Below are 16,883 nucleotides of genomic sequence, written 5' to 3' on the forward strand. Positions count from 1 at the left end.
AATGCATTCCCTCACTACTTTGATAAAAGCCTTAAGATGTTGCCACTAGTCCTTTGATGTTTCTTTCTGATGTTACAGTACCTTTTTTTTTTCCTTCTCTTCCAAAAAATCTGTTTTGCATAAACATGAACAGAGAAGACATTTCTAGTTAAGGATAGAAACATCATGTTCTATCAATAAAAGGACAAAATGACAAGCTTTATCTAGAGTTTTATATACTCTTTTGAAGCCCTTATAAATGAAAATATTTTCAGTATTTTAGAGAAAATATGATAATGTTTCATTAGTTAAAAAAGAAAAAAAAATGTCTTGGCTGCCGTGAATTTTCTTGTGACATAATCATTAATTTTCTAATAAACTGGAAGAATAAATCTTACAATGGTAAGAAAGTATTTGCCTGTCTATTCTTGTCTATAAACTACCCATTTCATAACAGGGATTTATGGGTTATTATGCAAGAGAAAAGACTGAATTTTTATATTTAGCCTCAAAGTCTCACATTGTATTTTGAATCATAAAGTTGCTGAATCAGTTTTTGTTTTTTTACTGCAATTAAGTAAGGTATTATTATTCTTGGTGGTGGTAGTAGTAGTAATAGCTGTAGAAGAAAAAGCAATGTTTCAGCTCAAGATTCCAGTGAAGAGGTGATGACATTGTCCCAAGGGGACTGGAATAATTGTTTCCCTCAGAATTTTCCAAGATGAAAAAGATATACTAATAGTGATAAATAGATACAGTTATTCAAATTTATCACAGAGAAGAGATTCAAAGTTTTGCTCAAGGCTGTATAGGGAAAATGTAGCAAGGGCAGGGAATACACAGCACTCTTGAGTGCCAATCCACTGAAATTTAAGTTACTGGCAAGCATTGTGGAAAGAGTGATTTTCCTGTGAATGGCATGACTGTTTTGCTGCATTCAAGAAGAACACAGTGTAGTGGAGCCACATCATGGTCTGGTGATTAAAAAATGTTAACTTAAGCCAAGAAATGCCAGTTGTCTTACTTCTTCCAAGACATACATATGGTTTGGCTATTCAAATCTGCATGATCAATTCTCAGCAGTGTAAATAGGGATAGAATATTACTTCTTTTTCACAAAACTGAAGCATGGTACATTTCTTAAAGACTTGTTTCATAGTTCACTAATGCAGGATGCTCTGGAAAATTACTGATTAAACTCCAGTCCTACAAGCAATTGTCCATATGACTATTTTCCGTGAAGTCAGTGAAAGCCCTTCACAGGATACTCTAATGGAAAATTCTAAGTAGTTGTAGGATCTAAGTAGTAGACTTAGGACTCTAAGTCTAGGATACCTAGAAAGGTATTAGCAAGGATAAGGATATCTTGTACCTATAAGCAATGATGAAACCAAAACCGACACTTTCAGCATCCCACCTCCAACGAGATGGATGGAAATAGAGATAAAGTAAGCTGCTACTTAACAGGGAAATTTGGGAAATGGAAATAAGTAGGTAAAAAACCCCTCCTTCCTATTTATCCGTGAATCAAGAGCTATGCAATTATAAAAAGTTGAAAAATGGAAGGAATAATTGAGAATTAATATTTATTAAATACATTTATTTCTTAATCATCTCCAAACCACTTACTGCTTTTGTGTCCACCTTCTGTGTTCTTTGTGTTGCTAAAGCTACTGAATTCAGATATAGGTGGAAGGAAATGGGCTGAGGATTCAGCATCTGTTGATCACTAGTAGAGAACCCTTTGACCGCCCCATTTTTTATCTGCAATACTCTATATACCCTATTTTAATACTGATTGATTTTACTGTTCAGCTGTAACATAGAACATGTAATTTGTGTCAGTGATCAGGCTGTAAACAATCTCTACATGTGATGGGTTATATGTAGACTTCTATTTCCTGCGGCTGTGGAGGACACTTGCTGCAATTCTCTTCCTACCAACCTTTCTCTTTTGCTTACCCTCCTGACATTATCTTCAGAGACAGTGTCCATGTCTGAAGCCTACAGTAAAATTACTTAGAATTTTACTGTGCAGCAGCCAAGAGCACCATGAATAATTTTAACTTGTCTTGCTGCTGTGCAGATGTTTTTTTCTCTATCTGTCACATTCCAGAGTGCCTTATATCAGACCTCCCAAATGTTGGATTTTTAAAGTAGGTTTAGAAAATTAATATCCATTTTTACCTCTCTTCTAACACATACTTCTCTTTACTGTAGTCTAAATCCTAGGACTACTGGACACCCCATAAATTGAGATCTATAAACAGGAATCAAGATTAAAAATGTTAACTGGAATTTTCTGTGACTCTTGAGTCCTCGGCCAAAAACCAAAATTACCAGGTCACTTACTGCTCAGTATTTGAAGTATAGTCAGTAAAAAAAAAAAAAAATAGTTGCTGCCCAGGACTTCTCTGTGTGACACTATTTCCCTCCAATCCACAGTAATTTTTACACAGTGGACACACACTTTTCATACTCATTTCATATTTGTCTTGTTTATGAGATAGATAGGCTGAAATTTTCTTTAATGAAGCAGTAAAATCTTAACATTATTTGCCTGCCCATCCCCTGTCTGGCCAAAATTTACCACCTTGAAGAAAACCTTAGCAACAAAACAACCACATTGTTTGGATCCATAAGATGATCAAAACCCCTACTGGGAGTATGACTGTTTCTTGTTTTGCTGGTAGTCTTTTGTATGATCCCCAGCTCATGCTGACAGAGAACTTTCTGGCTGATATAGTCCTGTGGTGTTTTGAGTTTCATGTCTAACATCAGGACCCTTTGTTCTGTACAAATACACAGAACTCTTCTCTTCTCCAGTATTTCTTTTATTCTGCTAAGGCTGTTTAGTTTTCATTATGATGACAGACTAATCTTTCTTTTCCTTTACAGTTGCTGTGGTTTAACCCCAGCAGGCAACTAAATACCACGTAGCTGCTTGCTCACTTCCCCTTCCCCTGCCACCCAGTGATAGGAAGGGGAGGAAAATAAGGAAAGGAAAGGAAAGGAAAGGAAAGGAAAGGAAAGGAAAGGAAAGGAAAGGAAAGGAAAGACAACTGATGGGTTGATATAAAGAAATTTTAATAATTACAGCAATAATTTAATAATTTTGATAATTGTAATGTTAGGAGAGGAGAGACGGAGATAAACCCCAAGACAAGTGATGCACAATGCAGTTGCTCACCTCTTGGTGGATGATGCTGTCTCTGAGCCACAACTGGCTCTCCCCTGCAGGTAAATCTCCCCAGTTTATATACTAGGCATCGTGTTTTGTGGTGTGGAATATTCTTTTGGCCATTTCATGTCAGCTGTCCTGGACATATTCCCTCCCAGCTTTTTGTGCAGTTCCTCACTGGCAGAACACGAGACTGAAAAGTCCCTGGCTTAGAGTAGATACTACTTAGCAACAACTAAAACATCTGTGTATTATCAACATTATCCTCAGACTCAATCCAAAACACAGAACTGTACCAGCTACTGAGAAGACATTTATCTCAGCTGTAGCCAGGACATTAATTTTATTCCACTTATTTTCTTTTCAGGGGCTTTATTTTTGCTCTCAAGTATTATAGTTAGGAATAGAGGGAGATCCAAAATACCTTCTAAGTAGAAAATGATCTTAATGTGTTTTTCTATTGCTTTGTATTCTGATAGCTTTTTATGAAGGCCTATTTTTTTTTTTTTTTTTTGCTGCTTACATTATCAGCTTAATCTAGATGGTCTAAATTTTCCATTTTTAATTGGTCATAGTGTTTTCCTATTTCATAATTGTATTAAAACCAGTTCTTGTTTTGTGGCTACTCATCCTGAGTCAGCATATCCTCTTCTACCAGCTACTCTGAACATTGCCTCAAAGCTTCCCAGTAAATAGGAGGATAATGTCATCTGAAAATCTCAGGGGACTTGAGTATTGTTTGTTGATACTATTATGCTTAGTTTCTTTATCAAGATTTACAGTGACTTTACAGGGTAGAAGGGGTTTTCTGACATAACTGGAAAGGACCTTCTCATTTACCTTGTTAAATGTAAATTTCCACTGAACTACACTATAAATGCTTTTGAAGAGAGAAAATCAACAATAATTTAAATAATATTTTGGAAGTGAACATGAAACATTAGTAGTCTACATGAAAATCATTGAGAATGTAGGTTAAATTAGCTGGGCTGGAGACTCATGGATTAATGTGACAAGCTAAATTCTTCTGCTGGAAATCCAGCCATGAGGAAGGACAGCAGCAATTTTACACTTCAAGTAGTGGGATTTTGTAATCTTTAGAGAAGGATACTCCTGCCTAATAAAGAGATCATCCTGACTAATTGTGGGCTGTGCACTCATGCACGTGTGGTCAAAGAAGCAATAAAAAGGAAAGAAAATCTCAGAGATCTGCACAACTATAGTCTGAAGCCACCTTTACCTATACTGTACTTTCTGTTAGTTTTCTGTAAGAAAGCCTTCCTCACTGTGACAAGAACTTATCCATCTGTTAATTCAGTAGGATTGTCCTGAGGGCCACTAATGTAAGGATAAAATCTGGACTTGAGTGAGGAAAATAAGAGTATAACCAAAATTTAACTGTCTTAGGTATATGCTCTGCATCCAGGTAATGAAAATGTGATGAGCCTGAGTAAATCTCAGTGAATTCTGTTGTTAAACTACTTTGAGATAGTGCTGAATAAAGTGTGATTGTGAACTGGGTTGGGAATGACTCTAGTGTTTGCAGTGTTTGATGTTGAAGATAATTATTGCATTCCAGATTACAATAATAACACGACCATGATAGGAAGAGTTCTGTATCACAAAGCATTTAGGCTTTGTGGGCTTTTGAACGGCAACAGTGATGAGAGAATGACAAAAAGATTGAAGGAAACTGCTAATATGGCCATACTGTTATGCTATTGATTTCTTCTAGCACATATTCTTCAGCTAATAACGCATTTAAGGCACAGATAGGAAGTTTCTTTCCTTTAAAGTTCTGTATCGTTTCTTCCTCTTTAACTGAAATTCCAGCCAGAGTTAAGGAAATGCCCTTATGAACCATTTCTCCTTTCTTTCCTTTCTTCCCCTCAAACTGAGTGGATATACATAGACATCCATTATTCATGGCCAGATTTGTACTAGTCTTTTCTTGTTTGCTGTTCTGTGTTTGGGTACCCAGGCTCTGGGGTGATGCTGTTCTGTAGAGGTGATAAAACTGATGGAAACCCAGGCAGTGCAGGTAGGTGATGATGCTGGCCAATCAATATTTCTGTACTTTTAGCTTCCTGATAAAAATCAGGCTAATCGATTTATTTTGTGGGTGTGATGGAATCACGGTTTTATCTGCCAGCTTCTTAAGTCAGACCACAGAGACTCTGAGCATTTGCCGTCTCTCTGTACCATGGCCTACTGATTATACTGCAAAATGCTAATTAACTCACTTGATAATTAAATAATTTTTAAATACTAGTAAACTCAGTTACTAAATCAGCATTAACATTCACAGCACCCCATTTTGTTGCTGTGCAAACACTGTGACGTTTTCCTGCTGAAAGTTCTGTGGCAAAATACTATCTTTATAATAGCTTCATTATTAAATATTCTTCCTTTCAACTAAAATATTTCACACAGGTACATAGATATCACAATAATTTTTCTAGGCAACTCTAACAACTTTTTGAGTTGTACATTCCTTTCCACATTAGGATAATTTAATTTGAAAGACTTGTTCTGTACAATACAGCTTATAAATAATGCTCTTAATAATGGCTTACCAGTAGTAAGCTTTAATTTGATATTCACACAGAACTCTCATTTAAACTAAGTGGGAGTTTCTCTTGATTAATCCCAGTAAAATCAATCATCTTTTGTTAATTAACGTTTTTATTTAGTGGCTATTCATTGGAAACTGTTAAGTAGTTTGAGCTTAGCCTAATATTTTTCCTCCAACTCCAATTCTACAGTGTCTACTGAGTGCAAAAATATTTGTTGTACCTAAATTGAGATGAAAATACTGTAGAGTACAACTCTGACACTGAAATACATGTGATTGTTTCTGCTAGGCTGACTTTTAATTCTATTTATGGTGTTTTTATAGCAGTTCTGGTTCTAAGTTTGTTCTTGTTTTTAAGGCTGATTTCAATATGTAAAGGCAGAATTTTGATCCGTTGCATATTAGAAATGTTATTAACATTTTTTTTTTTTTTTTTTACTAATTGAGTTAGTGCTGAATGGAACATATTGTGAACTAAGATTAGTTTAAATACACATCAAAAGGCAAGACTGTTTTCTCAGTTCTGAAGTACCAATTATGCTATTTTTGTGAGCTCCCCTGTCAACTGCAGAGTATAGCAAAACTTAAGTGTTTGGAGCTTTGCATGCTGTAAGTGCTCCCCGAATAAATTTTTTGCTCGCCTTGTCTTCAGCAGATGCTCATCAGTTTTAGTCTGAAATCAATGTTTTCTGACCCAAACATACAAAATTATAGTTCAGCAAATATTACTCAAAATCAATTACAAATTTTTAAGCAAAAATTTATATTCATGATAACTTCTGGTAATAGGTGTTTTTTTCACTTACAGATAGGCTTTTCATTTAACTCTTATTTTTAAGAATAGTGACAAACACAAATTCTTTGAAGTTATTAAAGTGTTTCAAGACCACATGCTTAATGTATTGTAAATCCACTGCTACTACTCTCAGTCCATAAGTGGAAGTGTATTGCCAAAAGAGTACACAGATTTCTGGCTGATGTTCAGGTAATGAAGGTAATTGTTGCTAACCCTGTGAACAGCATGTCAGCATCATCCTTGGGGCATGACCACACTCAGACTCATTGCCACTTACAGCCAGAAAACATATTTGAACACAAAATAGGCCAGATAGCTTTTTAAAAAATTCTTTTACCAGTTGATAAGAATTTTTTTTTTTTTTACTTTTTTTGTCATATAGCTATCCTTGAAGTGCCATTCCTGTTTTTGTCAGAAACATCACCTACTGCTGTCAGCTAACCTAATATGCTCGCTTTATATGAAAGCACACTCTGTGGCCAGATCCTAAGCTGGTTTAAAATGATGTTGCTGCCTTGACTTCACAAAAATCGTGTTGTGAAGCTGAACCTAAGATGCCTACTTTGAAAGCTTTCCCCCTTGCCCTCTTTATCATTCTGAGGCTGAGGAAATAGAAATAGAAGGCACATTTCTCAGACTGAAGCTAGTTTTTTCTGTGCCTTTACAGAAGCTATAACCCTTCACAGGCTTAAAATATCTTGTCCAACAGATTAGCCTCCCTGATGCGACTGTCTCACCAAACCACCTTATGGCACTGGCTTTATTTCCTCTGCTCTTGCAGTGCATGGGCTGGGGAGTGAATATTTCTTTACAGTTTGTTGTCAAAATGAGGGAGGACTGAAACACACACACACACACACAAAAAAAAGGGTAATAATAAGCAGTGCTGTCATCTGGTGGCGAAATTGTTACCACTTTCAACAAATTGACCATGCTTTTCAACCAATAGATTCTTCTTTTTTTGAGGATGTTGATGTAGTCCCCTTGGCATACATTCATGAATCTTTCATATTAGAACAAGGCAAACCCAGCAATTTTATCCAAAATGAATAAACTTTTAAAACTTTATTTTTCGTGAAAGAATAGCACCCCAGAGGTAAGTTTACTTGTTCAGGCTTTGACATTTTCTTCAGCTAGCACTGCCAAACCAATGGAGTCCAAAGGAATGAAGAAGTAAGGACAAAAAAACATACTCCTCCCTCAGACACACACTCAAATGTGAGAGTACTGATTTCTACTCTTACAGTTTTACCATCAGTACTTTTCTACCATATTACATTGATGTCCATATCTTTACATACCAGGAAAATACACCTTTTAGTTCCAGCTGTTCTAGCTTCAAGGACTGTTTTGCTGGATGTAACTGAACAAGAGGGATATTACTGCCATCACTTAATCTCAAAAGATAAAAGTCTGGGGAGCCAGAAAAAGTGCACAGCAAACAATGACAAAATTGTTACTTGATGATCTTTCTTCTTACTTTTTAAGGCTGACTCCTTTATGAGTTCTCTTAACTTTTAAAGTGAGATAGAATTGAAAAAAAAATATAGCTGCCACATGAAAAAAATAAGAAATCAAAGTACAAACCAAAGGATTTCAAAATTATAGTTACACGTAAATGTAGTACATATACCAACTGCATTTCTCCAATGTCAGACCTATATTACTATTTTACAGCTAGATAACAAAATAGACTATATGGGTGTTCATAATACAGTCATCTTTTGTTTTCCCTGAGTACTTTCATTGGAAGCTAAATGGTTAAAAATGCTGAAATTAAAATATAATTTTTGTGTCTGCAAGAATTTTCCTGATTGTGTATTAGCCTGTGTTATGGGTCCTATATTTTGGTGTAGATTTTTTTAGATGTATGACACTTACCAGAAAATCTTGAACTGCTGAATAAAATACAACATTCTGGTTACAGATTTCACATGCTGCTATAACTAATTTCTATGGGTCTGTGCTAGTCATTGGAGTTGACAAGTACAGAACTTTCAATGTTGCTATTTTGTTTCTCCTTCAAGGACTGAACAACACACACTGATGGGAATTCACTGATACTAACATTTTTAATTCAAAAGGAGATGACTGTGTATTCTATATTCAAAATTGATTTTCCTTGAATCTGGTTGTGGTATGCTCTTCTCCATTTAATAGCAACTCAGTAACTGACCTAATTTGAATAGCTTCTGGAGGCAGAGACAAGTAGTTAAATAAAGGCATCAGGACCTAGCTCTTTAAATGTGGCTCTCCATACAAAAAGTTTCTTCTCATTCTTGAATGCTATAGTAATATTCACTGTCCTGTAATAACACCAACAATAAAGAGGAACTGGAACACTAAAGATTTATTATATTCACAGATTTCATGAATCAGTGAGAGCATGGACAGGGTCACAGTGCAGAGTCAAAGTAAGGATATTAGCTGGGGTTTCTTAATTTGATTGTGAGCCATTGTTATGCTTGTGTGGCCTATTCCCTGTAGTGGTTGGTTTCATTCACAGTTTAGATTTTCAGCTTAAATTCCAAGTTAAATCAAAGGGATGGTTTTGTAAAAGTACTTCCTGTAGTTTGCTTTGCTTAACTTTATAAGATGTTTTTATAGTGCAATGTTAAAAACTTGATTCTTTTCTACCAGTGAAGACCACAAAGTCATCGAGACTCATTGTTATTTTAAAACATGACAAGCTGGCCTTAAGACCTTAGGGATCCTTTCTTCAGAAGTCAAGCTGGTGATGGATAAGGAACCATCAGAGCTGTGTGTATCTTAACTGCAGGAGTTCAATTAAGAAGCCAAGAGTGTCTCAGGTACACGGGTGCAAATGGAAGTGCTCTCTTTGATAATGTCTCTGTAGTTGCTCAGTGCAGGTAGTTGGCTTCCCCCAACTCATTTCTGATTGCACAAGGAGGTTAGCACAGAGGAATACCTGAAAGGACTGAGCTCCATCAATGTTCAGTGAGTGCTAGAGAATGCCACAATGGGGAAATGTTATCAAAATCCCAGTGCCTGCATGGGGATTTGTCAGGAAATGGATAGCTATAAGATCTAGCTTCTATTAGCCACAGCCCTGAGAGCTCTGCTGCCTTTCTCCTCCTGAGAGAAACACTGCCTATGCTGTGCAAAGAAAGTTTTCTTACCCAGCACTGATTTCTGAAAAGTCTGTTTTGCAGTTGTTTTGCTCCCACATTCCTCTTGCTTTTCATAATACTTGGAAGTGAGATGGAGAATTTCCAATTTCCCACCCTACCCCACCTTTATCATCTATTTTTAGATGCTGAGATGCCAAAAGACACAAGAATTAGTCATTGTTGAAGAGATGGTCTTTGTCAATGAACTTTTAAATGTTTCTTCTTCAGTCCCTTCAGCCTTGAAAGAATATTCACAAGTTCCTCATGAATATGATGCCAAAGGTTAAATAAAGGAAAAATAGTGCATTAGAGTCACAGGAGAATATTTTCTTATATTGAAAGCTACTGTAAGGCATCAACAAAACATAGCTGTAAGTTTCTAGACTACATGTCTTTTGTGTTCTTTCTTCATGCATATTAATAGGAAGGTCTCATCTAGTCAGATCAAAGTTCCTATAGGAAAAATCACATTTAAAAATTAATTACTGTGTTTAGCTTAAGTAATTAATTGGCATAATCACACATGCTTTTATAAACTAAACATTAAAGTGAACAGCTACAGTATTTGGTGATAGTCTTTGGGATAGAACAGAAGTGTATAATTCCTAAGTTAAATTGAATTTTCATTTTATTATTAAATAATTTTACTAATATTTTTTCCTCAAAAAGTTTAACAAAGAGAGCAGGAGAAACAAACAACTGATATTCATTTGTAATAGATGTTAAAAAGGATTATTTCATAACTAAAAATGTGTTTTTTCCCTAACCTTTAAAATACATTTGAAAGTCCTAAGATACGGAGCAAAAATAGTCTGTGTTGTGACTGTGTTTCTTATCTTAAAATGGAATTAAATTTTTTGGGTACTTACAGAACATTTTAATAATTAAGAGTGGATAATTAAATGCTTATTTTCTAGTACAGTGGCTGAAAAGAACATGAAGTCCCATCACTCATTTGCAGAGAGGTGTTGTGTTCAGGATTGATGATGAATGATGCAATCCTATCAGGGTGAAAAATTTTTCTTCAAAAGCTATTAAAAACACTGAAACAAATTAATATCCAGTATAAATGGCAAACTTCAATGAAGTCTGCTGAGTTCTGTCCAATATACTATAATCATCTTTAAGCATATTATTTTGTAGCAAATGTTTAAGCATTTGTTAAATTCAGAGTTAATTTATATCAAATATTACCATTAAAATAGCCAGCTCTCAGGTCCAAAACCCCATAAAATCTAAACTCAGCAAGACTTATTAGATCTCTCATTCTAATTCTTCTAAAATCATGGACTTTTGTATTGCATTCGGTTATTACCTTAGTACTCAGTTTTGAGTTCGGAATATGTTTGATAAAAGTATACCTTGAATTTGGACACTCTAGCACTCCCAGAAAGTCATCAAGAGTTTGTTTGAAGAAAACAGTAGTTAGAGCACTTCCTTTTGAGTACTTCACTCTTTATGCACACAATTTCTCCTATGTCTCACTTCAATATGTGGCTAGTGGCTCCTAACACACTTTTTGTGCTAGCTTTCACATTCAGTATGTCCCATGAATTTCACAATTTTTTTCACAAACTGACAACAAGAACATAACTGAACTTCTTTAAGTTCTTTAAGCTTTCATTGAAATATCTTTTTCTCAGTCTTCAATTACTTTCATAGTTCTTTTCTACATACTTGGTACTTTTCAACAGTGTTTCAAAAATATTAGGGTAGAAATATTTTTGGGCTTCTATTATTAATCTCTCCTGAGCCATAAAAAAACCAGAGTAAAGCCAGGCTCCTTCACTGCCTTCTTTATGCATTTTTCCTTTCTTTCTATAGAGTTAGTGGGACATTCCTGGTGAGTTGCTGGCTTGTTATGACCCCAAGTTCTTTACAGACTCATTGCTTGAGGTGTTTACTTCATTGCTGCATCCTATATTTCTTCCTCCAGTCTATGCAGATTTGTATTACTTTGACTAGGAACACTAGTCTAAAAATATTTATGCTTTTTAGTTTGTTTTATTTTTTATTAATCCCAAATCACTGATGGTAAAATTGAGTAATACAAGACTGAAGAGCCCTTCTTTCTGATGCCAAGCCTTTGCTGATCACTCTTTTATGCGTGTCCGTCAGCCAACACTTAATCCAGTTAAAACATGCTTTATTGATACTCTGCACTGCTATATTTTTAATTAGAATATTGAGTGATACTAAGTCAAAAGGCACACAAAAGTTGAAGTGTATTATACCTACATGGTTACCTTTGGCAACCTAACTTAAAATCTCATCAAAGAGCAGAAGTAGATTTGTTTGACAAGGCTTATTTTGCACAGAACTATGTTGACTAGCATTAATTATATTCCTATATTTTAATAATTTATTAATTGAATCTCTTTCAGTTTTCCTATTATTTCTCTCGGGAATGACATTGGGCTAAGCAGTTTGGGAATACAGATGTCACCTGCTTGCTCTTAGTGGAACACCAAGAAAGATGCAGCACTGCTGCTTAATGGAATATCCATGGCATTGTTCATTCCTTCTTTAGGTCCCCATAATAGGTATTTTTTCTTAATTTTGACATGCTATATATTCTTTTACTAGCAGAAGAAAAATTCAGCAAATTGTGAAGTAAAACAGTTTATGTAAATAAACAACTGAAAGTCTATGCCATTGTGCAACATATTAAAAATGAAAGCAAACTTAGTGTGAATATGGGAAAAGATGTTACACAACTGTACTGCAGTGTTACAACATGATGATGTGTGCTCAAATTAGAAAGAACAATTGAAGAAGTCTGAATATGCATCTGTAATTCTGAAAGGCTGTTATGTTCTTGTTCCCAGAACTGGCTTGTCAGTGAGATATAAAATAGAAATAGTTCAGTCAGTTTCCTGTGCATTGGGATCTTTTTCTGGATTACAAAACCCATCTCAAAGTCTTAATTTCTGCGTTGGCATTGTAGAACTGATGGAGTTATAATATTTGCATTTGTTTTGGATGCTTTTGATTCCCTTCATGCTTGAAGTTTCTGGTTCTGATTATACTTTAAATTCACTGTGTTTAGGGAAGCCAGATATTATGCAAAAGCAGTGCATAGAAGGGAGTGGATAATCTATTAACTGCTAGATTTTATGCTGTCCTTCGTTCCTCAGATAATCTTAGATAATTAGCATTTAAAGTACATGGCTACAGCTGCTGCAAGGCAATGGCTGGGAGGAGAACCAGCACTTCATCTGCACAAGTTATCGCCTTGTTACACTTTGCTGATGTGGTATCAGGAGCACTTGGCAGGAAGGGCCAGGTAAGGGTCTACACCACGGGCTACTGCAGATGTACCAGTAGAACAACACTAAGTCCTGGGCTGTGTCTGAGGTTTGTCTGAGTCAGAGTCTGGATCATTAGGTGGTCACTGAGTGCCTATTTTTTGCAAGAGATTCCTAGAAATCAGGCATACTAACAAGCAAGGCCATCAATCTCACAAAACAATAGGATGGGCAGAAAGGCATTTAATAGAAAATGGTCTGCTGAGAGGTAGAATATCTGCTTTATCAAATCACACTGCTTAATTTTTGTCACAGATGTGAACTCAGATTCCCCAGATGTGCCAGATTATTGGATGCACTATCCTGAAAGCCATTTCAGGGCCTTCCCTTATGCTTGTCTGCTTTAAACAAAAAATTAAATATTAATTGACCCACAGAGACAAAAAAAAAAAAAAGAAACCCTATATTCAGACTGTTGTGGCAGGAAAATGTGCATCAGCATCAAGATCTCAATCTCACATAAACTCATAAACTCTGGTAAAATATTGTCACAGATTATGGGAATTCCTCAAAATATTCTGAATTGAAAAATTGGTCTGATAAAAATTCTTCCACTCTGGAGAAATTTTTTAAATTTTTTTTTTTTTTTTTTTTTTGAGAAGAATTATGTTTTGTGGATCTAAAACATACCCATGATTAAGGTCTCTAAGCAGCTAAGTCTATGTTGATCTTGGTTATTTTACTTGTGAGATTACTTTATGTGGAATTGATCTTTCAGTCTTTTGCTTTTTTGTATTTATTTCAGTGAACTTCTAACCTGACACCATCCTTTTTTCACGAGACTTGATAATGGTTTTTTATAGTGTCGATGTATAGACTATCAATTCAAATTTCCCTGTCTGTTTTTAGATTTCTTTCACTTCTTCAAGTTCTCAGGTCCTTATCCAGAAAAGTGTTGACAATCTCCAAGGATGGAGATTCCACAGCTTCTCAGGGCAACTGCGTGTGCCAGTGCTTAACTGCTCCTTGTGCATCATTGAAAAGAAACTCAAAATCAGGTCAAAGTTTAGCATTTGCAATTTTTGTAATACTTACCTAAAGGTGTTAAAGTCATCTGCAATATTCAGTAAATCTAAGTTGAAACTGACCTTCATACCACTGATAAGAGAAATCATGCAACATCCCAATGGAGAATAAATAATTTTAAGTAATACTTAAAAATGCGACACTGTATGATTTGGTTCTATAAAATTATGAGGATTCAAGTTTTTACTCCTAGTTCATACATGCACAGTTTTAAAAATAAGTTCTATGTTTAGCAAGCTTGACTTTCAATCTCAATATTCCTTTCTCATGGTATGAATTTCCCCTCCCCCCACCCCACTTTTATTGTACATTAACAATATAATTATAGAAATAGATTTCCCATTCTGCTTTGTCTTTACATTGTGGTTTGAGTTTAAAAAGTGCTTTATTTTAACAGTGAGTATTAAGACTTATTTAGAATATATAAAGATAAAAATCTGGGCATAGATCTATTTTTAACCTCAAAGATTCTGCTTTGCAATGACTGTAACTGGCACAGTAAAAGGGTGGAGAGGTTTGCAAAACCACAGCAACACAGATCCTGTCAGCAAAGCTTTATTTCTTTTTCTGCCTGCGTAAGTTCAGAACAGGATATAATCACTGAAAGATTATCATACTAAATAAGCACTTCTGATAAGCTGTTTTTTACCTAATCAGCAGTTAGCTGAATGTCTTACAGAGATCTTCCCTTTGTCCAGTGGGATGGCCCTGTGGTGGTTCACTAAGAAAACAGGATGCAGAGATTTTGGTCTGCCACTAGTAATCTGGGGCCCAGAGGAAAAAGAAAGCAAGCCATTGACTTTTCAGCAGTTTTCTTGTAGCAGACCTATAACAATTCCTTATTAAAAACACATTGAAAACAAAGTAGTATAGATCTTGGACACTGCAATTTTCTTGTTTCCCATTTGATTTGAAGGTATATGATATTTTTGATTTTATGCTTCAGGTAGGCCAGTAGAAATTCTATGTCAGAAATTCATTGCTCGTTACAAAGGGTTCATCAGCTTTGTTAAAGATAAAAAATTAGTAAGGGGTGAAATGCAGTAAATGCAATTGTCACCTGTGTGTTGATCCAACTCCCATTTATGCTACATAAAGGTCTGTGTTTGCAAAGCTGTTGACTGCAGAGTTCTGCACTGCTGGAAAGAGATCTCCATCAGTTTAGGTACTGCAGGGCTCTGGGTAAGGTCACTTTGTGTGGATTCAGTCTGTGAGCGAGAGTCCAGCTCAATCATGAATTGTCCATGGGTGTTTCTGAAAGAGCAGCAGACAGTGACGGTGTACAGAGAATCCTTCCTCCAGCCATCCAATGGGACATATTTGTTTTCCCTTAATATATTTGAGTTTGCCCAGATATAATATTATGGTTAAACTGGCATGTGATAGATTTCATTGGATTATCATTTAAGAAAATGCTTGAGTATTTAATTTTCAATATGAGCTTAAGTGTGAAGGACTAAAAAGATGCATAAGTATCTGAATTATTTATGATTTTACATGTGTCCTTACACATGATAATTCAGAGCTTAAACTAACAGTGTATTATGAACTTTCTAAAACTATCACAAAAATCTAAGTTAAGACAATTATGTGAGTAAATCCCAAATATACATTAAATTTTTGCAAACATATATTATGCATACCTTCCTGACATAAATCAGGGGAAAATACAAACAGTCTATTTAGGATTTTATACCAATATTTTAATGCAATTTTATTTAATAACTTTAGAGTTTACATAAAAATAATTAATCTCATATTTATTACTGCATGGCTTAGTCTTTTTACATGAATGGAAAACTAGTTTAAAGAAACATAATTAAAATTATACTATAATGATTAAAAACAAAGTAGGTACTGCAATTTGTATGAAAACATGACTTCTTCAAATGAAATTTGCTTTTATGGCTATCTATCTCTACTTATGTATTTTAGGGGACTCAAAAAGAAGTTTGCTTAAATGACTAAATATTTTTCTGAATAAAGTCCTCAACGTTTTCAAAGCAATTTTTGTTATTATTTAACAAATATTGATCGCACTTACAGAGGCCACTTGAGAAAAATTTATGATACGACATTTGTTACCAGTCATGCCATAGGAAGAGAAGAGAGCCACAGGGCTGAAATGACAGTAAGGTGTTTGTGTGCAGTGCTCCTCTGGTAGTTAAATTCCAGGAATGTGACATTGATCTGAAATGGGAGCTGTTTGAAGTAGCAACTGTCAATCTCTATAGTCAAAGGATGGCCCAAAGTCTTACTCAATCAGATATTTTGGCATGACCACTCAATTTATGAAGCCCAATCCACTAAAAAAGTGATCTGTCCTCAAGAGGCGCTTCAAGAAGCTTGTGGATAGTGAGCAGGCATTCAGAACTACAGCTTGGACTCTATTGCCAAAGTACAGAAATGCCTCATTTTAGTGACTGTACTTATCACCAGATGAGACAATTGTGGATTGAGGTGTGAATGAATGTCTACAGCTGCTATTATTTAAAATTGGTTGGATGATATTTCTCTGTGCATTTATTTACTCTTTCATGTACAGAAGAGTCAATATTAATTTTAGAGTTCCTATATGCTTGTGGATTTGACTGCAGTGATCTCAAGAAAGATCACTTTTAATTGAGAAAAATGTGTAGCATATTTCTGGTCATTTCTCAGGAATGCTGTTCTAATGCTGTTTTTCTTTATAATTATTCGGAGCTCGTTTCTCAGGAACATGGATATCTTTTCTAATGCTGTTTTTCTTTATAATTATTCGGAGTTTGTTCAGCTGCATAAGGGGAAAATAGTAAAGAAATAAAAAAATGTGTAAGTGTGTAAAACTGAAAAAAATTTAATCATTCTATCCAAATGTTATTAAATCTGAATCTATTGATTTGAAATA

At 35.1% G+C, this 16,883-nt stretch overlaps 1 protein-coding gene across 2 annotated transcripts in view; it reads left to right on the forward strand.

Moving 5' to 3' along the window:
* TFEC (transcription factor EC) overlaps positions 1 to 16,883 on the forward strand; it is an 88,827-nt gene that overhangs the window by 31,923 nt on the left and 40,021 nt on the right. The window lies entirely within an intron of this gene.

This window comes from Passer montanus, unplaced genomic scaffold (genome assembly GCF_014805655.1).
Source record: "Passer montanus isolate IOZ18808 unplaced genomic scaffold, ASM1480565v1 scaffold6, whole genome shotgun sequence".
Taxonomy (NCBI): domain Eukaryota; kingdom Metazoa; phylum Chordata; class Aves; order Passeriformes; family Passeridae; genus Passer; species Passer montanus.